The sequence below is a fragment of the Triticum dicoccoides genome, chromosome 3B (assembly GCF_002162155.2).
Source record: "Triticum dicoccoides isolate Atlit2015 ecotype Zavitan chromosome 3B, WEW_v2.0, whole genome shotgun sequence".
Lineage (NCBI taxonomy): Eukaryota > Viridiplantae > Streptophyta > Magnoliopsida > Poales > Poaceae > Triticum > Triticum dicoccoides.
Window position 1 is genome coordinate 615176286 of NC_041385.1, and position 23633 is coordinate 615199918.

General features: G+C 42.1%; 1 pseudogene; it reads left to right on the forward strand.

The window, feature by feature from the left end:
- The first annotated feature begins 19 nt into the window (after positions 1–19).
- Positions 20–751, forward strand: LOC119279719 (annotated as a pseudogene).
- The last annotated feature ends 22882 nt before the right edge of the window (positions 752–23633 follow it).

A 23633-nucleotide genomic window follows, 5' to 3' on the forward strand; every position in this document is an offset into this window, starting at 1 on the left:
TCTCTCTCTCCCGAGAAACATGTCGCCGTTGTCCAAATTGAATCAGCCGCTCTCCCTCGTGCTCCTGGCCGCCGACGCCCTCAAGTCGTGGCACCAGGCGGTGCTGCCTCCGGCAGCTCCCTCCTGACTGGTGCTTGCTGGCAGTCACATCGTCCAAGCCCAAGACGAAGGCCAACCCTGAATCCCTCGTCAGCTCTTTGTCGCCATCCGGCAGCGAAGGGTCTCTCTCTCCCATCGCAGTCAGCCGTGGCTTCCTCTATCCCTCCTCACTGATGAGGCCAAGATCAGATCCACGCCATGCGGGTGTCCACCATCGCCGACCTGAGGAGCCTCGCCGCCTCGAGCCTCAACTTGCTCAAGCATAACCTCGGCGCTCCACGGTGACTCTGCCCGTGACCTCAAGGCCTCTCACTCCTGAATCTCCAAGCGCATCAAGGTAACCTCTCTGATGGATCACCTTCGGTGTCTGCTGATGTTGTTCACTTAAGAAGTTAAGATGCACACACAGAGCTCCCTAGAGTTGGCGGAGAAGGAGCATATACAAGAAGTTGATGACAGAGGTGCAGTTGTCTTCGTCTTGCGGTACTGCAGTGAGCGAACACACACATATTCGAACTTTAGTTCAGTTATTTACTAACTTGGTTGGCACTAATCAGTTTGCAAGGTGACCTTACCTGAGATGGCAAAGTCCGTGGCCATAGTTATTCATGGCTTGCGCAGTCACTACATCATCCCACCTACGCGAGCTTAGCATAGCTCTGTTAGTTGGTAATCACTTCTCCTGTCATCAACTTGACATATGAGTTGGTCATGTTCAGTAATTTTTCATGAACGTATGAGTGCTTGTCCATGAAAATTGGCAGGTGTAGTATGTATCTACCAGGGATAGTAATTATTGTTGGTTACAGGTTACCAAAGTGTTATGGCTCCTTCGTCATCTACCACCACACCTGCGAGCTCGCCGAGTCAATGCTCTCCACCCATTCGTCCCTCTTCGTTGGTTTACTCCTGTCCTGCACAAGGTTCTACACAACATGTGCCTTGTTGGATGCCTTCGATGCTCCACTCCTGATCAGGTGTGGCATGCAACATCTGATCGATGCACCAGACAACAAAAGGGCCCAGCGGTGGAATGCTCGGGAGGATGCATCAATGCGGAAGGTCATTACAGAGGAATTTTAGGGGAATCCTACCAAGGATCCTGCACAATGTGAGCCTTGTTGTTGTATGCCTTCGAGACATCGAGGCTACGGTAAACATGGAGTAATTCCTTCAGGAAGGTAACCTCTTGTTTTGGGTAGTGCAGTTTTCTTGAAGCTACCTAGATAGGTATAATGAAGATGATGGGTTTGCTTCAGCATAATTTCTGTTTTAGTTATAGAGTTCTTTGAAGGCTACAACAATTATAATATGAACCAATTGTGAACCTATCATTTGTTTCGATTAGTTGTAAGTTGTTCTGTGGTATACAATTTCAGATTGGTGGTCTTGAAGTAATTACACACATTACTTCTTCTATTAGGTGTATGCATGCATGCGCATGTGATTACAATGAAAGTGCACATACATGATTTTTTTAGTTTTCCCCACTAACTGAAAGCATATTGTTGGAGTAAAATCTCTCCACTACAGTACCATCCATAAGAAAATAACAAACATGCAAATATTCAAGAACTTATGGTGTCTTTCCTTGTTACTGATCAGAAAGAAATCTCACAATTGTAGAGTATTTGCAAGCATACCAAATTTTATGGTTCTAGACATTGAGACCACATAAACCATATATGATGGATTTTTTGCCATAGTGTTTAGAAATAGCATCGAGTTACAAACTATTTTGAAGCATACCGAATTATATAAGTTTGTGGGCATCTATTAGGTGTAAGTTGTCCTTTCAGGGGTTTAGTCATACTGCAAACAACATAGTTCGTAGGAAAAGGAACATGCTATAGCTCATTATTGTAAGTATTGTATGCAAGATGAATTTGCATCATGTAGGTAGTGAATACTGAAATCATGATCAAGTTCTCTTGGCACTTCTTGTACAAGCACCATCTGCTATGAAATCTTTATATTGTTTTATGAGACAATTTACAAGCACCATCTGAGTGAATGAGGAATGCTATGGCTAGCAGCTACTGCGAGCTGCAGCGGACAATGGCAGCAGCGGCAGGCAACCGGACAACACAATGTCGGTGGCAGGCGGATAGTGGCCAGCAGCCCTATCGATAGCTGATGTTGTGAGAAGATTTGACGACTAGAGCGTTGTCTTTGTTCTCTGTTCCTATAGGAGGATACAATTCCATTAACCGTTCAAACAAAAATCATTCCATTAGGGAGTTGTCTACTTTGTGATCTATTGTCATTGTTCTCTGTTCAGACTAACAATTAGATATAGTTCTTTATGTATTTATTAGTGCATTCTTCTTGTCATTGTTTTAAAGATTGCATATGTATATGTGTGACTAGAGATTATGCCTTATAGGTGTTTCCGTTGATTTGGGAAATGCAAGTAAGGTGTACATGTTAGTTTCCAGTGTTCATTGTAATTTCCTTGCCTTGGACGTAATTTAGATATGCGACATTGGACTTTGTTTCTGCATTTAATTTATTAACACTCTAGAGTCAACGCTGCCTCGAACGTCGTGATGGTTCATCCTCGTTCGATCCTCACCTCCTTCTTACGACAACCATCGCGCGACCAACCTCCACCCCACCTCGTCAGCTCCATGCAAAGGAAAAAATGCAATCCACACGATAAAGAAAAAACATGACGATTCAACCTCGCTCCCATGCCCCCCAACGATAAAGAAGGAAAACATCCACGATCACACACGTCGCACACCCCATCTCCCACAAACCCCCCTCTCTCTCCCGAGAAACTTGCCGCCACCGTCCAACTCAAATCAGCCGCTCTCCCTTGTGCTCCTGGGCGCCGACGCCCTCAAGCTGTGGCACCAGGCGGTGCTGCCTCCGGCAGCTCCCTCCTGACTGGTGCTTGCTGGCAGTCACGTCGTCCAAGCCCAATACGGAGGTCAGCCCCGAATCCCTCTTCGGCTCCTTGTCGCCATCCGACAGCGAAGGGTCTCTCTCTCCCATCACAGTCAGCCGCGGCTTCCTCTATCCCTCCTCACTGATGAGGCCAAGATCAGATCCACGCCGTGCAGGTGTCCACCGTCGCCGACCTGAGGAGCCTTGCTGCCTCGAGCCTCAACTTGCTCAAGCATAGCCTTGGCACGCTCCACGGTGACTCTGCCCATGACCTTGAGGCCTCTCACTCCCGAATCTCCAAGCGCATCAAGGTAACCTCTCTGATGGATCACCTTTGGTGTCTGTTGATGTTGTTCACTTAAGAAGTTAAGATGCAGACACATAGCTCCCTGGAGTTGGCGGAGAAGGAGCATATACAAGAAGTTGATGACAGAGGTGCAGTTGTCTTCGTCTCGCGGTACTGCAGCGAGCGAACACACACATATTCGAACTTTAGTTCAATTATTTACTAACTTGGTTGGCACTAATCAATTTGTAAGGTGACCTTACCTGCGATGGCAAAGTCCGTGGCCAGAGTTATTGATGGCTTGCGCAGTCACTACAACATCCCACCTACGCGAGCTTAGCATAACTCTATTAGTTGGTAATCACTTCTCATGTCATCAACTTGACATATGAGTTGGTCATGTTCAGTAAATTTTCATGAACGTATGAGTGTTTGTCCATGAAAATTGGCATGTGTAGTATGTATCTACTAGGGATAGTAATTATTGTTGGTTACAGGTTACCAAAGTGTTGTGGTTCCTTCGTCATCTACTACGACACCTGCGAGCTCACTGAGTCAATGCTCCACCCATTCGTGCCCTCTTCGTTGGTTCACTCCTGTCCTGCACAAGGTCCTGCATAACATGTGCCTTGTCGGATGCCTTCGATGCTCCACTCCTGATCAGGTTTGACATGCAGCACCTGATCGATGCACCAAACTACAAAAGGGCCCAACGGTGGACTGTTGGGGAGGATGCATCGATGCGGAAGGTCATTACAGAGGAATTCCAGGGGAATCCTACCAAGGATCCTGCACAATGCGAGCCTTGCTGTTGTATGCCTTCGAGACATCGAGGCTACGGTAAACATGGAGTAATTCCTTCATGAAGGTAACCTCTTGTTTTGGGTAGTGCAGTTTTCTTGAAGCTACCTAGATAGGTATAATGAAGATGATGGGTTCACTTCAGCATAATTTCTATTTTAGTTATAGAGTTTTTTGAAGGCTATAACAATTATAATACGGACCAGTTGTGAATCTCTCATTTGTTTTAATTAGCTGTAAGTTATTCTGTGGCATACAATTTCAGATTGGTGGTCTTGAAGTAATGTTACACACATTACTTCTTCTATTAGGTGTATGCGTGCATGTGATTACAATGAAAGTGCACATACATGATTTTTTTAGTATTCCCCACTAATTGAAAGCATATTGTTGGAGTAAAAGCTCTCCACTACAGTACCATCCATAATAAAATAACAAACATGCAAATATTCAAGAACTTATGGTGTCTTTCCTTGCTACTGATCATAAAGAAATCTCACAATTATAGAGTATTTGCAAGCATACCAAATTTTATGGTTGTGGACATTGAGACCACATAAACCATATATGATGGATTTTTTGCCATAGTGTTCAGAAATAGCAACGCAGTTACAAACTATTTTGAAGCAATACCGAATTATATAAGTTTGTGGGCATCTATTAGGTGTAAGTTGTCCTTTCAGGGGTTTAGTCATACTGCAGACACGCATAGTTCGTAGGAAAAGGAACATGCTATGGCTCATCACTGTAAGTATTGTATGCAAGATGAATGTGCATCATGTAGGTAGTGAATACTGAAATCATGGTCAAGTTCTCTTGGCACTTCTTGTATAAGCACCATCTTGCTATGAACTCTTTAGATTTTTTTATGAGACAATTTACAAGCACCATGTGAGTGAATGAGGAATGCTATGGCTAGCAGCTACTGCGAGCTGCAGCGGACAACGGCAGCAGCCGCGCGCAACCAGACAACGCAATGTCGGTGGTAGGCGGATGGTGGCCAGCAGCTCTATCGGTAGCTGCTGCTGTGAGAAGAATTGACGACTAGATCATGTTGTCTTTGTTCTCTGTTCCTATAGGAGGATACAATTCCATTATATGTTCAAACAAAAAACATTCCATTAGGGAGTTGTCTACTTTGTGATCTATTGTCATTGTTCTTTGTTCAGACTAACAGTTGGATATAGTTCTTTATGTATTTATTAGTGCAATCTTCATGTCATTGTTTTAAAGATTGCATATGTATATGTGTGACTAGAGATTATGCCTTATAGGTGTTTCCGTTGATTAGGTGTACATGTTAGTTTCCTGTGTTCATTGTAATTTCCTTGTCTTGGACGTAATTTAGATATGAGATATTGGACTTTGTTTCTGCATTTAATTTACTAACACTCTAGAGTCAACCCTACCTAAAAAAATTACCCTCCGCCACTGATGTGCATCACAACTTTACCTTGGAAGTATATATGAATATGGTGTACAGTGCACACAAACAAGGACTATGGCCTATGGAATAGGTGTTTTTGGACCTGCTGCCATGTCAAGTCATGCGAGATTTGATCAAAACGTGTTTCAGGTATATTCACCATGGATTTTTTTTATTAATTTGATGAGATCGATTACTTCTGCTACCATTTGATTATGTAGGAAGGATGCATACATTTTGTTTTGCAGAGGCGATGGATCTGGAAGAGATGGGGGTACTTGTTCATGTGTCATGCTCATTTAAGAGCCTCATTGCTCATTCCACAAAGAGCCAAATGAAAATCCTGAATAAGAATGGAGAAGATGTAGGTTTATTCCCATAAAATCTTGTTCAGGAGCCCAACAACAGATAGAAAAGATGACATGGACGACAATAAAGATTTAAGAATCTTTCAATTCAAATGTCTCTCCTGCAACCATTGTTTCTAGAGGAGATGGCTCTGATGACTTAAGGGTGTCACGGGCTAATGGTGTTGAGCCCCCAAAATGTATTATAGTCAATGGATATTTCTGAGCCAAATAATATCATCATCTATGATGCCAAATAAAATTGCACTATAAGAAGTTTCACTTAGACCTAATATAACATGCGGGGCAAGGAAATATACTTGAGCGACATGAGGTCATTGCCCCTATAGGGAAAGTAGATATTTGTCTGAGTGATGCATGCTACACTTAGGCTCATCAAATACAATGATCTTTTGATCAATGTATCTTTATGTAAGTTTGCTGTTCCATGGCAACGCACGGGTATTCGACTGGTATCCTGCTAACATCGTGAAATTTAAAACAAGCTCGATTACGTTTGTGCTATTACTTCAGTTTGCCAATTATTTGTGGACTTAAAATATATTCAATTGTATGTTGATCAAACCTAATATTCATGGTACCAAGCTACTGTAAGTTTACACATACCATATGGAAACTATGTAAGTTTCAAAAAGTGCCAGTGGATGATATTCTTATTTGTCAGAGAAAGGCAACTAAGTTCAAATGATTTTAATTAAAAAGATTAGTCCTATCGACAATAGATGGGCGTAGCAATGTGTGCGATAGTACTTTCTTGCATACCACTCAGATTCTTCTCTAATTAGATAGCAACATTTTTTAAATCAAGACAAATATAAGTACAAGAAAGCACAATATTCGAAGAAATTTATATAAGGACGCGACTAACCACCAGCCGACTGGTGGTTAGCGACAAATCCGCACGATCGTACACTTGCGTCCCTCCCCGCGCGTAACCCGCTTCGGCAGCTCCACCCACGACCCAGCCTTCTCTCGCGAGGCCCACCGCGCGTAACGCATTGAGGCCCAAGATAGTTAACACAGCCCCTTTGTCCCACCTCCCCCCTCCTGCACGTGACTTACCAACCCAAAACCTAGTTTCTTACCTCCATCGCAAGAAACAGCCACCTGCCCCGATCAGTTCTCTCCTCTCCTCCCCGACGCGCCTCCATCACCGGCGACCTCGGCCCTAGATCTGATCCACCAAAAAAAAGGAAACCACGAAGAACACCACCAAAACACAAGGATTTGAGGGAGGGCCCTGGTTTACCACAAGAACATCATAGGGGTTACATCAGTTCATCTCAATTTCGTCATAATCAGGAAAAAAAGAAAGGAGGTAAGTGATTCAACATCTCAATTGAATATAGATTACCAGAGTGTGTGCATTGAGTAATCAACATCCTCTAAAGACTTATTCAACATAAAAAAAGATCCTTTTCTTCCTTTTTATATTGAACAAACCCATGTTAGAGCAAGTTATCATGCTAATCATTACAAATTACCAGGAAAACTCAGAACCAAAGGTGCTAAAAACACTACAAGAATACAATGTGTTGCCACCAGACTTTTTTGATAAAAAATGATGTTCATGAAATGAGGTTGATAGAAACTATCGCTATCATACTCCCATATGTTGGTTACTGCCAAAATGATACATGTTATAAAAAAGAAGTAATCAGTGCAGTAAAAGGAAAAATATATAGTTGTTGTGAAAAAATAATCAAAATTGCTTGTAATTGTGGAAAATTAATGGGTGCATTCATATGTGCTAGCAGGTGCTGCAAGACAAGAAAATGGCGAATGACAACGGAGGTAATGTGGATATCATGATAAGTGGTGTGGGGACAAAACAACAGTGTGAATATGCACACACGGCAAGCTTTGGTTCTGCCAAAACAGATGAAGGTAAAACATTTACCGTGCTACCACATTTTTGTACACAAACTTGTTACCATCGTACTTGAATTGCAACTACCACCCTATGTTATTTACAACTATCACATTCACCATGAAACAGTTGACAAATCACGTAGCTTGATGCACACAGGTTACCATGAATGTAGGTACAATTACCACACTTACTGCATACAAATTATCATGCAATCTGTATTGCAATTGGAATTACATGCTTTCACTACTGGTTACCATGAATTTAGGTACAATTACCACACTTACTGCATACATATCATGCAATCTGTATTGCAATTGGAATTACATGTTTTCACTTTAAAGATACAAAAAACATCTTAATGCATGCAAACTTTACCCAAGCAACTGGAGTACAAGTTACCACTAGTTTTGGCATGCAGAAAATATAACACAAAAATAACAACTTTCAAAAACATTACAGGTGCTACATCTAGAAGCAACCCAATGGTTCGAGAGACAAGAAAAGAACCGACTACTAGCAGCATAGGGGGGAGAGAAAGCTTCTTTGATCATTCAGTCAGCGAGCCAGCGAGTCTAGAAACAGGGGGAGAGAATGCTGAACAGGGAGACAAAAATACCGAGGCATACTCCACACCGAAACCTCCTGATGAAACGATGAAGTTTGATACTTTTGAGGAAGCTTATGAACACTACAGGCAATATGCAATGAGACATGGGTTTGGAATGAGACTGGAATACAGAAAAACAATCAAAGACAATACTGTAAGCAGAGTCCTCTTGGTTTGTGGGAAACACGGCAAGCCAAAAACAAACAAGGAGGAGACAAAGGATGTGCAGGACCCAAAAGGCATCGTGAAGAAGAGGAAAAGAGGGAAGGTTGTGAGGTCGGGATGTCCGGCCCACCTTTACATCACCCACACGGATGCGTGGTGTGGAGAGTCAAACGCTTCAACGACGACCACAACCACCCTCTAATAAGAAAGCCGTCCTTGACAAAGTTCCTATCAACACATAGGAACATTCCAAAAGATGAGCAGGACTTCTTGAAGATATTGCACGGATGCAACATAGAGACAGCAAGACAGATGCAACTAATGGAATGATTCTACAGGAATCCTAAAGATGTACCATACACAACAAAGGACATGGCAAACCAGCGAGCTAAATTCCGGATGGAGTACCGCCATGCTGATGTGGGGAGCACAATCTCGTACTTCCAAGATATGAAGGCACAAGATCCAGATTTCTAGTGGAGAATAAAGCTTGATGATGAGGACAGAGTGGAAAATTTATTCTGGATAGATGGTGCGTCGCGCAGAGCATATGCTAGATACAATGATGTCATCTCATTTGACACAACATACATGACAAACATGTACAAAATGCATTGTGCACCCTTCATTGGCATTAATAACCATGGGCAGTCAATCCAATTTGGTTGTGGGTTTGTTCGAAACGAACTATCTGGTAACTTTGTGTGGCTGTTTAATGCATTCTTCATGCAATGGGTGGAATTGCGCCAAAGAACATAATAATAGATCAAGATTTTGCAATGAGGAGTGCTATTGATGAGGTGTTCATCGGGATAGTACACAGGAATTGCCGCTGGCATATAATGAAAAAAGCACAAGAGAAGCTTGGGAAGCTGATGGCTGACAATGACCCACTAAACAATGCATTCAAGGATTGTGTTGACAACAGCCTGACTGGTATTTTACTTCCCACCCTCACTAGCTTAAAACACAGAAAAATGGGCACATAGAAAATGGGTTTAGATGCATGATAACAACAGTTACCATCTAACAAGGTGACAAGTTACCAGAGGATTATAACAAAATTACCTACATTAATTGCTTTCTGTACTACCCCTATCATTTTCATGTTTGATGTACACATTTCAGTTGTTCACCCCATTAGTTACAACAAAACTTTTCAATCACCAGCTAGTGCTGATTGATATGAGTATCTTTTTGTTGCTAGTTAAAAATGTTGCTTGTACTACACACACAGAGTGGTATTCGCTTTGGAAAAAAAAACTTATCCTGTGTGCAAAGTACTTACCATGATGCTTCAACTAAAGTAACCATGTGTGTGACAGAATTATCAACAGCAGTGGTGTTCCTAGTTACCATATATGTTTGAACAGATGTTACCATCCTTCGATACTTGATGTTACCATGTTTATATTATGAATGCAGTTGAGGAGTTTGAGCACAAGTGGTGGGTGATGATGGAAGCGTATGGCCAGACTAACAACGAGCATTTCCAATGGCTATGGGAGAACAGGAAGTGTTGGGTCCCGGTATACTATATGCACGATTTTTTCCCGTTCTTGCAGACCACGGCAAGAAGTGAGGGTTTTAACTCTGTGGTCAAGAAGTATGTCAACCCAAACAACTCACTGGTCGAATTCGCACAACAGTACACTGCGATACAGGATAAGGTGATGGCTAGCGTCTCAAAAGAGCAGTTGGAAACAGTGTACAAAGAAATCGAAATGTACTCGATGAACCCGCTGGAGATGCAGGTGCGGGGGTTGTACACACATAACTTGTTTTGCAAGTTCTAGGTGGAGATGAAGGTGAAATCAGCATACAGATGCGACGCATTGGATGATGGTACTTTCAAGGTCAGCTCAGTGCGGGGGATAATACCAAAATATGGAGACAGGGACTACCATGTGCAAGCAAACATCGATGAAGAGACATACTCGTGTAGTAGCTGCAAGTTTGATCGTGACGGGCTACTGTGCACGCACGTACTACGAGTTATGGACCAAATTGGGGCATACGAGATACCTAAAAAGTACATCCTAAAGAGGTGGACCTGGGATCCAGAGGAGGATCTTATTCAACCTGATTTCGAACAGCTGACAGTTAAGAAGTCGATGCCAGAGGAGGGGAAAACGTCATGCGATACACGTCAATTCTTAAAGAATTTAAGGCATTGGCCAAAGACGCTTGCCTAACAGATGACGGGACCAGATTGGCAAGAAAACACCTGTATAATTTCAAGGAGGAGCTTGAAATCCTGAAGAACAATCAACTTAAAAAAGCAAGAAAGGAAAAGGAAGAAGCAAAAGGATCGTTTCAAGGACAGCCGGATCCCTGCTCGATACCTGTGGGGCGATGAATGAAGACAACCCTGTCACACATCACCAAAACGCCCCCGATGCAAGACATCCGGAGAACCCAGCCACACAGCAAATAAGTGCCACTAATGTGCAGCAACAGGAGAACCACGCCACACAACAAGAAAGTGCTACTAATGTGCAGCGACAGGGTAACCCTGCCACACAGCAAGAAAGTGTGCGGGTGACGATACATGCTAGCAAAAACAATCATGCTTTTGTCATCCAGCCCCCACATCCTAATGCAGCTCCGTCCTCAAACACAAAGTTGATACTAGACCCTCCCAAGACTACAACGAAGGGGCGGCCAAAGTCAAAAAGAAAGTAGTCAGGTTTTGAGATTGCAAAACCCAAGCCAAAAAGGAAATGTGCTGCGTGCGGGAGTATGGAACATGACAAACACACATGCAAATCTCCCCTAGCAAGATAAATGAAGAAGGTGCTATTAAAATGGAAGATGGTGGCTGCATTTTTTTCATGGACCATAATGTGCAAGCTTGAAAGTGCAACTATCCCTAAGTGGTTTTGGTAATTCATAACAACATATAGCTCATTGAGCTAATGCTATTCCAAGACTATTATTTTAGGAAAGCTCAATGAATGGCATGGCATGGATGATGAAAGTGGATCCCTCAAAATACTAAGGACAAAGGATTGTCTCAAGCTCAAAAGCTCAAGACTCTTCATTTTACATTTTAGTGATCCAAGATCACGTTGAGTCTATAGGAAAAGCCAATACTATCAAGAAGGGATGAGGTGTTGCTTAATGAGCATCTTGCTTCATGTGCTTAGTGATATGCTCCAAAACCCTCAACTACTTTCCCACATCCACAAATGACCTAAACCTAAAGCCAAAATCGGTCACACCGATTCTTTCTATCCGGCGCCACCGATTCCAAAAGTCATAGCCCCTGCCACAAACCCTAGGCAAATCGGTCTCACCGATAGGGATCTCGTTCTCACCGAGATGGGATTGTAATCTCTCTGTTTTCCTTCGTAACGTTTTGGTCTAACCGAAGTGAGCGATCGGTCCCACCGAGATTGCAATGTAAACTCTCTGTTTCCCTTTTGTAACATTTCGGTCTCACCGAAAAGAGCAAATCGGTCCCACCGAGTTTAGCTGACCAACTCTCTGGTTAGCTAATTACCAAAATCGGTCTCACCGAGTTTGTGTAATCGGTCTCACCGAGATTATGCCCTAACCCTAACCATATCGGTCCTACTGAGTTGTATGTCGGTCCCACCGAAAATCACTAACGGTCACTAGGTTTACTAAATCGGTCCGACCGAGTTTAACGATTCGGTCCCACTGAGTTTGGTAAATTGTGTGTAACGGTTAGATTTTGTGTGGAGGCTATATATACCCCTCCACCTCCTCTTCATTCGTGGAGAGAGCCATCAGAACGAACCTACACTTCCAACTTACCATTTCTGAGAGAGAACCACCTACTCATGTGTTGAGGCCAAGATATTCCATTCCTACCATATGAATCTTGATCTCTAGCCTTCCCCAAGTTGCTTTCCACTCAAATCTTCTTTCCACCAGATCCAAAACCTATGAGAGAGAGTTGAGTGTTGGGGAGACTATCATTTGAAGCACAAGAGCAAGGAGTTCATCATCAACGCACCATTTGTTACTTCTTGGAGAGTGGTGTCTCCTAGATTGGCAAGGTGTCACTTGGGAGCCTCCGACAAGATTGTGGAGTTAAACCAAGGAGTTTGTAAGGGCAAGGAGATCGCCTACTTCGTGAAGATCTACCGCTAGTGAGGCAAGTCCTTCATGGGCGACGGTCATGGTGGGATAGACAAGGTTGCTTCTTCGTGGACCCTTCGTGGGTGGAGCCCTCCGTGGACTCACGCAGCCGTTACCCTTCGTGGGTTGAAGTCTCCATCAACATGGATGTACGATAGCACCACCTATCGGAACCACACCAAAAACATCCGTGTCTCCAATTGCATTTGAATCCTCCAAACCCTTCCCTTTACTTTCTTGCAAGTTGCATGCTTTAATTTTTGCTGCCTATACACTCTTTGCATGCTTGCTTGAATTGTGTGATGATTGCTTGACTTGTCCTAAAATAGCTAAAATCTGCCAAACTCTAAAATTGGGAAAAGGTTAAGTTTTTATTGGTCAAGTAGTCTAATCACCCCCCCTCTAGACATACTTCAAGGTCCTACAAGTGGTATCAGAGCCTTGGTCTCCATTTGCTTTGATTTCCATAGCTTTTGTTGGTCATAGCCTTGGTTTCACAACCTAGGAGAGTATGGCGTCTAGCGAGGGAAATTATCACCGTAGAGGTCCTTACTTTGATGGTACTAATTTTGCTAGTTGGAAGCATAAGATGAAAATGCATATTCTTGGACATAACCCCGCCGTTTGGGCAATTATTTGTATTGGCTTGCAAGGTGAATTCTTTGATGGGAGAGAACCGAACCGTGAAGCTAATGCGGAAGAATTGAAGATGCTGCAATACAACGCTCAAGCATGTGACACCATCTTCAACGGATTGTGCCCCGAAGAATTCAACAAAATCAGCCGTTTTGAGAATGCAAAGGAAATTTGGGATACTTTGATTGATATGCACGAGGGTATCGAGTCCGTCAAGGAATCCAAGTTGGATGTGCTCCAAAGTCAGCTTGACAAGTTCAAAATGAAGGATGGTGAAGGTGTCGCTGAAATGTACTCTAGGCTTGCTCTTATCACAAATGAGATTGCCGGCTTAGGGAGTGAAGAGATGACCGACAAATTCATCATCAAGAAAATCCTAAGAGCATTGGATGGAAAGTATGATACCGTGTGCACATTAATCTAAATGATGCCAAACTACACAGATCTCAAGCCAACAGAAGTCATTGGAAGGATTGTTGCTCATGAGATGTCACTCAAGGATAAGGAGGAACTTCACAACAAGTCAAGTGGTGCTTACAAAGCCTCAAGTGAAGCCCCCACATCATCAAGTGAGAAACAAACCTTCAATGAAGAATTGAGCTTAATGGTGAAGAACTTCAACAAATTCTACAAAAGTAGAAGCAAAGAAAGAAGCTCCAAGTCAAGGTCTTATCATGACAAAAGATCTTCCAGTCGAGAGTGCAATTGCTGCAATTGTGGGAGGCCTGGACACTACTCCAATGAGTGTACGGCACCCTACAAAAGAAGAGAAGATTCTCCAAAAAGAAGAAGCAAAAGAGAAGAATCACCACCAAGAGAGAGGAGGAGTAGATATGATCGTTATGAACGAAGACCCTCACGGAGAAGTAAGGATTCGGTAAGAAAGGACAAGTCATCAAGGAGCTACACAAAACGAAGACATCAAGCTCATGTTGGTGAATGGGTTTCCGGCTCCGACTCCGACAATCACTCCGAGAGAAGCTACCACTCCGACTCCGAATATACTCAAGATGAAGGTGTTGCCGGTCTAGCACTTGTGTCAACCAACTCCTACGACATATTTGACTCACCAAATGAAGGTGTTGGAAGATGCTTCATGGCCAAAGGTCCAAAGGTAACACATTCCGAGTATGTTGATTTTAATGAAGATGACTTGCTTGTGGATGATGATTTACTTGTTGACAACTCTAGTGATGAATACTATGATGAAACATCAATTAATCATGCTAATCAAACGAATGACAATGATAAGGAGAAAATTGAGCTTCTAACTAAAGAACTAAACACTCTTAAGTTGGCTCATGAAACTATCTTCGAAGATCATCGAGAACTTTTAAGGGCTGATGATAAGTTACGCTTTGAAAAACTCAATCTTGAGCAAGAGCTTGAGTTCTTAAAGGCAATCAATGATGATCTCCGCAAGAAAAGTTCTTCTTACATTGCCAAGCGTTTACTCTTATCTACTTACATGCCTCAAGTCAAGTCTAGTAACAAGTACAAGAAAGATACTTCCTCTAGTAGTAACAATAATAATGTCAAATCCAATGATGTTGCTTCTAGTAGTTCTCTTGATTCCACTAATGATTCTCTTAGCCAAGTTACACTTGAGCAAGAAAATAGTTTATTGAAGGGAATTATAGAGAAAGGTGTTTACAAGAGCCTTGCCGGGAGTAAGCAATTCTAGGAAATTGTATGCAAGCAAGGAAGGCACCGGAAGAATCAAGGTGTTGGTTTTGAACGAAAGTTCAACGCAAATGGAGTTGAGTGGGAAGAAGATCAATACCCCAAGACAAAGTTTGTTCCTCAACAAGAGAAGTATGATCCTACTTCCTTCAAGGGGACACAAGCTCATGATGATCTTCCACCACAAGACCACAAGAACAAAGGCAAGGATAAGCTTCAAGAAGAGATTGATGCATTTGAAGAAGCACCTAAAGCCTCGTTCAAGTGGGTCCCCAAGACTATGTCAAGTTCTACTTCATCAAGTACAACTACAACTCCAAGGATTCCCATCAAGATGATGTGGATCCCGAAGAAGAAGAACTAGAGAGGTCTTGAGGGTGACTCCGCCAACATTCTTCACTCATATCTTTATGGCAAGGACAAGTGCAATCAACTTCCACATCTTGCACTAGTTCAAGGAGTCACAAACCCTCATGTTGGAAAGGCAAGAGATAAGGCAACATAATGTTTTCATGGACATCATCTTGTGTGTGCATCACTCTATGTCTATGGATATTCTTGTTTGTTCCTTGTGGAACTAACCCATGTAGGTAAGTTGAAAGTGCAACTCACTCCAAAGGATTGCTCCAAATGATCTACATCAACATTGAGCATCTACATCTTCAACACCTACATGAAGTCATCATCGACAAAACCCAAGGTTAGTTCATCCCTCTAAGGGGGGATCTCACATCTAGGGGAGCTTAACTCTAAGAATTGAGTAAAAGCAACTCTAATGGTGTGAACACATTAATGCATTATGTAAAAGTGGTAACCTCACTTGAGCTTAAACGATGAGTATGACCTATGATCAAATGTTCTCATTTGACTCCTAAGTCAAATATACTCATATATAGATGACCTAGTCATCGCCAATTGCTTGATAGATGCTAAAATTGGTTGTGCATGCTTTGCCACATATTTCAATTGCCATCTTATTGTGTGAGCATGTTGGTGCATATTTTACTCATTCAAGGACATCCACTTGTTGTTTTGATTGTTTGGATTATTTTCTTTGTGCCAAGTGGATGGACAACAATGCCTAAGAACCTTCTTTAGCTATCTATACTTTTCTCGTCTCATACTCTATTCATGCTACATCAAAAAATTTGATCAAGTCAGATTCGAACCACTCTGTGTGAGGAGCACTCGGAGTCCCCGATTCGTCATAGACTTAAACTTCCAAAACCTCTTAGTGATTCTCGGTCTGACCGATCCTTCCATTTCGGTCCTACCGAGATCATCAAGTTGATCTGAGTTTTCAATCTCGGTGCAACCGATTTGAACTTTTCGGTCTCACCGATTTGCTGTAACTGAAAACAGTTATGCATCTCGGTGCCACCGAGTTGTTCCACTCGGTCACACCGACAGGGTCAAGCTATATATATAGCCACGGGCAAAATTTTGGAAATTTCTCCGAAACCCTTCACCCGCGCAACATCTCGCTCTGCCATCATGGTCTCCGGATCGTCTCCTCGTCGCCAGCAGCCTCCTGTCGCTGGTCTCCGCCACCGTCAACGGATTTCGTCCCCGCCGTTGCTGCCGTAGCAAGTCCACCGCCAAGTTAGGGTATGGACTTAATCTTTGTGCTATCCACGTCTGATTCCTGGCACATTGTTTTCATGTTGATTCTTGCCACGATTGAAACTCTTCTATCCAGCCAAAGTAGTTCATAGATTAGATGTGATTCAAATTTTTAGGGTTAGGTTTCCGCCGAAACCATCTCGGACCCACCGAGTTGAAAAACTCGGTCTCACCAATTTGGCTTATGCCATTCCACTAGTGACTCTCGGTCTGACCGAGAATTACTAATCGGTGCAACCGATTTGAGGATTCTGTGAAACCCTAGCAGTCTCGGTACCACCAGACTAAAACTCGGTCCAACCGAGATCATCAGTTTAGATTCCAAAACTGCTTCGGTATCACCGAGTTTGAAAATTGGTGGATCCGAAATGCTTTCTATGGAAAACTAAGACTGAACTTTTGAGTCATTCTTTTGCAAAAACCTCTGCATTTTGTGATGCTCCTTCTCTATCTCATCTATAACTCTTCACAGGGTCAGTAGTCAGCTTTTGCAGTATGTCTGATCAAAGAGAACTGCAGCAGATCAGAAGAGGAGCTGTGGATATGCACCTCAGATTCAAGAATTGATAAACTCAAAGATGGGCACAGGAAAATATCAGTTGGATAAGGAACACTTTCCACTTTATCCAGACTTTGAGGACAATGAGGTTGTCATGAATGAAGATGATCCACAATCAGTTCAAGCTCAGGAGAAGAAGGAGAAGGCAAGGAAGGAGAAGGCTGCCAAGATACCAACTCAAGAGGAGGCATCTGAATATTTCTTGAAAACCAAATAGGAGCAGCTTGGTTACTTGATAGCATCATCTCTGAGGATTGAGAAGGGGTTGGCCACCCTCACTCAGAATCAGGAGAGCCTGGAGAGAATCATGGAACAAAAATTCTATGATCTAGATGTCAAGGTAACTGAGATTCAGTCAGTTGTGGAGCAGCTGCAGGATGACATGCAGGAGAGGAAGGGCAAGACTACCACCAATGTGTTTGCCAGAGTGCCCAGAGCCCAGAGGTCAGTTGCAGTGCCAGTGACAGACACTAGAGCAACAACTTCAGCACCAGCCACTGCCCCTACAGTTCCAGTGCAACCAGCTCCAGCACCAACTCCTCCAACTCCATGCACTTCAACTGAAGCCTTCATCCAAGGATCCATCTCTACACCACCACCAGAAGATCAAGCCTGAGAGTCGATCTAGCACTATGCATTTTCTATGAACTTTTTGGTAACTTGTTGCCAAAGGGGGAGAAAAATGTATAGATCATAGGCTTCGAGAGAGAGTGTGTTGCTTTTATTCTCTCTTGCTTTATTTGGTGGTTTTTCAATCTTTGTTTGCTTTTGGTTGAGATACTATGCTTGTGAGACATTGATGATCATGTGTTTGATCATAAGCTACACTTATGCATGCTTGATATTATCCTATCTATCTTATGTGATCACTCACTATGCTTGGTGATGAGTGCATATATTCATTGTTTATTATTTTGAGCGCTCCACCAAGATGTATGTGACATGGAAGAGTAACCCATGAGCCTAATTCATTGTGCATTTGCAGTCCAAAGCAAATCTAAAACTATGCACAAATTTAGGGGGAGCTCTTGCTTATCAAATACTTCTCAAAGCGACGATGTTATTTAAATTTTATTATCATTTGTCGAAGCTTTGATCTATATGTTGTCATCAATTACCAAAAAGGGGGAGATTGAAAGTGCAACTATCCCTAGGTGGTTTTGGTAATTCATAACAACATATAGCTCATTGAGCTAATGCTATTCCAAGACTATTATTTCAGGAAAGCTCAATGAATGGCATGGCATGGATGATGAAAGTGGATCCCTCAAAATACTAAGGACAAAGGATTGGCTCAAGCTCAAAAGCTCAAGACTCTTCATTTTACATTTTAGTGATCCAAGATCACATTGAGTCTATAGGAAAAGCCAATACTATCAAGAAAGGATGAGGTGTTGCTTAATGAGCATCTTGCTTCATGTGCTTAGTGATATGCTCCAAAACCCTCAACTACTTTCCCACATCCACAAATGACCTAAACCTAAAGCCAAAATCGGTCACACCGATTCTTTCTATCCGGCGCCACCGATTCCAAAAATCATAGCCCCTGCCACAAACCCTAGGCAAATCGGTCTCACCAATAGGGATCTCGTTCTCACCGAGATGGGATTGTAATCTCTCTGTTTCCCTTTGTAACATTTCGGTCTAGCCGAAGTGAGCGACCGGTCCCACCGAGATTGCAATGTAAACTCTATGTTTCCCTTTTGTAACATTTCGGTCTCACCGAAAAGAGCAAATCGGTCCCACCGAGTTTACCTGACCAACTCTCTGGTTAGCTAATTACCAAAATCGGTCTCACTGAGTTTGTGTAATCGGTCTCACCGAGATTACGTTATGCCCTAACCCTAACCATATCGGTCCTACCGAGTTGTATGTCGGTCCCACCGAAAATCACTAACGGTCACTAGGTTTACTAAATCGGTTCGACCGAGTTTAATGATTCGGTCCCACCGAGTTTGGTAAATTGTGTGTAACGGTTAGATTTTGTGTGGAGGCTATATATACCCCTCCACCTCCTCTTCATTCATGGAGAGAGCCATCAGAATGAACCTACACTTCCAACTTACCATTTCTGAGAGAGAACCACCTACTCATGTGTTGAGGCCAAGATATTCCATTCCTACCATATGAATCTTGATCTCTAGCCTTCCCCAAGTTGCTTTCCACTCAAATCTTCTTTCCACCAGATCCAAAACCTATGAGAGAGAGTTGAGTGTTGGGGAGACTATCATTTGAAGCACAAGAGCAAGGAGTTCATCATCAACGCACCATTTGTTACTTCTTGGAGAGTGGTGTTTCCTAGATAGGCTAGGTGTCACTTGGGAGCCTCCGACAAGATTGTGGAGTTAAACCAAGGAGTTTGTAAGGGCAAGGAGATCGCCTACTTCGTGAAGATCTACCACTAGTGAGGCAAGTCCTTCGTGGGCGACGGTCATGGTGGGATAGACAAGGTTGCTTCTTCGTGGACCCTTCGTGGGTGGAGCCCTCCGTGGACTCGCGCAACTGTTACCCTTCGTGGGTTGAAGTCTCCATCAACGTGGATGTACGATAGCACCACCTATCAGAACCACGCCAAAAACATCCGTGTCTCCAATTGCGTTTGAATCCTCCAAACCCTTCCCTTTACTTTCTTGCAAGTTGCATGCTTTAATTTCCGCTGCCTATACACTCTTTGCATGCTTGCTTGAATTGTGTGATGATTGCTTGACTTGTCCTAAAATAGCTAAAATCTGCCAAACTCAAAAATTGGGAAAAGGTTAAGTTTTTATTGGTCAAGTAGTCTAATCACCCCCCCCCCCTCTAGACATACTTCAAGGTCCTACAAAGCTACAAAGCCCCATAACATTCCAGTTATCAGCATTGTATCATGGATTTATCATGGCTTTGTAATGCAAAAAGTGTATCTCTATAATTTAAGCAAGCTATCAGTACCCTGTTATGCCACTTACCAGCAAATGTTTGATGGGATTGACATGGATTTGTAAATCCAAATTTTTTTTATATCTTAACCAAGCTATCAGTACACTATTATGCCAGTTACCAGCAATGTATGATGGAATTGACATGGATTTGTGAAATCCAATATTTTTATATCTACATTTTTTGAAGGCTACTAGCACTGCATTGTATTACTTATGAACAAAAAATTAGGCCTGCTTGCACTTCTAAAAATTGCTTATGAACAAATTATAATCACAGTAGTGAATTATATCATATAGTCAGTGACTTTGGACTGTGTATACTATAGTAAAACAGCATGTCAACACTTTGCTCCATGGCATTGTCATGACAGATTCATATAAAAAAGTTATCATCACAGTTTGGTGGAAGTTATCACACGGTAGTAAAAAAAATATCACCTCATCACCCGCTGTCGAATAGATGATAACGCCACTGTTTGCATTTGTTTTGATAATGATCTAACCACCTCAATGTCAAAATTTTCCAGAGAGCTGGAATTTGTTCATGAGTTAAGGCTGGAACATTTTTGCCATCCCACACCTCAAGGTACGTGCACGCGAAAAATCCGCAATCAATGCTGAAACATTTGTGATGAAAAAAACAACACAAAATCAGTTTAATTGGAGTTTGCGACCGGGTCAATAAACAGGGATGAGAAACATGTAGTGGGATGTTAAAAAGAGAGTGAATAATCCACAACTAACTCATTATCCTGTTTCAACACATCAATGTACATAAGTTCATAGTCCTGGATCTGCTTATGCGAGTCCTTGTAATTTATCAACCAGGCCTTCTTTATAGCGTTCATGTATCTTGTCGCATGCTCGAGAAGAGAAGGACTATCTTGTTGTGAGAACCCAGAAATTATTTCCAGACCCTCCTGTGTATATTTGTCAATCCAGGATCAACTTGACAACACAGTGAAATGGTATCATTGCAGAACATTAAAATAAGTATAAGTTTAACAACTCTTGCCACAAGGCATACATACTGGAATGTCTCAAGACATTTATTACAATCAGAAACACAGCGGAATATATAACGCGTAGAAACTCCATCTCAGCCACAGGCAGTCGATGTAGTTAACGTGACCTCACTCCTACGGATCGCCATAGTTGTCATAGTCATCACATTCGTCTTCATGGAACTCTGTTGTTCAACAAAAGTATTGCCATGAGTACATTACGTACTCAACATGCCTCCCATGGGGAAGGTCCTAATAGATACATGTGGCTTCAAAGGAAGGTTGTATGGCTCATTTGCATAAAAGCTAATTTTGTTTGAAAATTACATAATACATGAATAATAGCAGCTTTAGATGAAAACATGTTTTCTCTCTAGAATAACTTTCATCAAGTGAGGATCCTCGATCAACTCACGTCCTTCATAGGTTTCAAGAATAGTGGCAAAGAGGGAATAAGCAAGACAGGTCCCATACGTCAAGAAAGATTCATGTGTTGCCCATGACCGTGGACACGGCTATTCGAATAGTTTTACACTCTGCAGAGGTTGTACACTTTACCCACACGACACAATCCCGACTTGTTGCCACAAGCCGTCGCTAGCATAGTACACCATTTGGTATACCAGCAGGGAGATTGTGATGAGGTCTTTCATTAGACCAAACTTACTGTGCCAAGCCCACTAGGTTTCAACACGGAAGTAACCACAGTTCATAGTCCGGGCCCCCCTTTTGTGCCGAGGATACTCCTCGCAAGGCAGCTATCCCATCTGCGGTATGGCGATGACGACAATAAGAGTGAACTAACTAATTAACCAAGCCAGTGCCCATATAGCATGTGGTTGTACTGTTATCACAATCTTCAAATCCAAGACTTATTAGGCCTCATGCGGCACGGGCGACTGATTGCCCCCTTCAACACGTGAAGGGCGGCCAATTGCTCCTTCAATCCTTGATTCAGCTGTCACCTGCACCAGTATTCAGATGGTAAGTTTCACCCAGAGTAGAAGAGAGTAGAGGAGATCAACAAGGGCCAACTGGCCTAGCTCAGTGATACGTTTCAACTGTCAATGACTCAGAGGTCATTCAACAAAGCACCTATAGGATAAGCATGGCTAAGCATTTCTACTCTACTGAAACTATATACTTCTACACAGGTGTCAAGTAAATAGGCGACAAGCGGATCAAGGTAATGTGTCAATGGACACGCTAGCTACGAGAATTAAAATAGCATGCATATAGTAACAATAAAACTCAATGCAATTTTGTAAACCATAGGATAAGTATGATCAAGGAGGAGGCATGCCTTCGTTGTTGAGTCCTTCTTCAGTAACCTGTTATGTCCATGTCCAATATCGATATCGTCACTCCCTACTCGTCGAAACGATAGCAAAAGACAAACAATAAATACCAAAGCAATACTAAATCCAAATAACATTCAAAACAATTTAAGAGTGGATGGATAACAAGATATTGTTCAAGATGGAGATTCTGAAATGAGGTAGCATGATAGGGAGGTAAGAGATATGATTCAACGAAGGGACAAGGTTAAGTTGACACGATTGAGGAAGGCTTTGCAATCAAAACTAAAGTTCTGTTATGAACTAGTAGTGCCCACCACACATCTCGACTAACCATGTAGAAAACTACCATATAACAAACACATTGACATCAGCACTCATGGAATGGAACCATCCTATGCATTTTAACTACACAAACTCAACATGACATGATAAAGGTGAAAGTTAACCACGATAAATATTTAGATCGATAGAATCTAAATATTTACAATGGTCAGTTGCAACCAAGCATATACATCAACTATATAATAACTGAAAAGCAAGTGTTGCATAATATGACCAAACCAACATTATATACCATACTAGTTAAGCAATCAAACATCATTCAACAACATGAATTGAATGATCTAGGTATAGCCCTAAAACACAATCAAAATAAAATAGGACCAAATCCACTACATCAAATCAATTCGTTTGTCAAACAATTAACAACAAACAATACAACCCATGGAACAAATGGATGAAAAACTATCCTAGACATGATATGTTAAGAGTAATGATCAACCACAAATAAATATTCGAATGAATCCAAATATTTATAATGGTCAACAACAAGCTAAGTGTAAACCTCAATCATAAAACTATAAAGAAGCATTTTTATAGCAAAGAGCCAATCCATTACTATGGTTAAAACTAAATAAACAAATAAATCAAGACACATCTTCACACGAGGCATGTGAGCATATCATCACTAGAGGTCTCAATGAATAACACATGCATCACACACACGAGTGATCATGATAATATACTAAACCTAGGATATGGTCTTATTACTAAAGAACGACTAATACCAATAACCACTAGCAGTTATAATATCACCACAAACACAACTCAACTAACATGAAAGATAAACTAGTCTAAACATGCGATGAACTATTGCAACACATATACAACACTCATAATAGTAACATGAGACAAGTCAATCATATAAGAGCAACATAAGTGCAACTATAACACATGGAACATAATAACCCATGAAAGATCACTAGCATGACTTGATGGC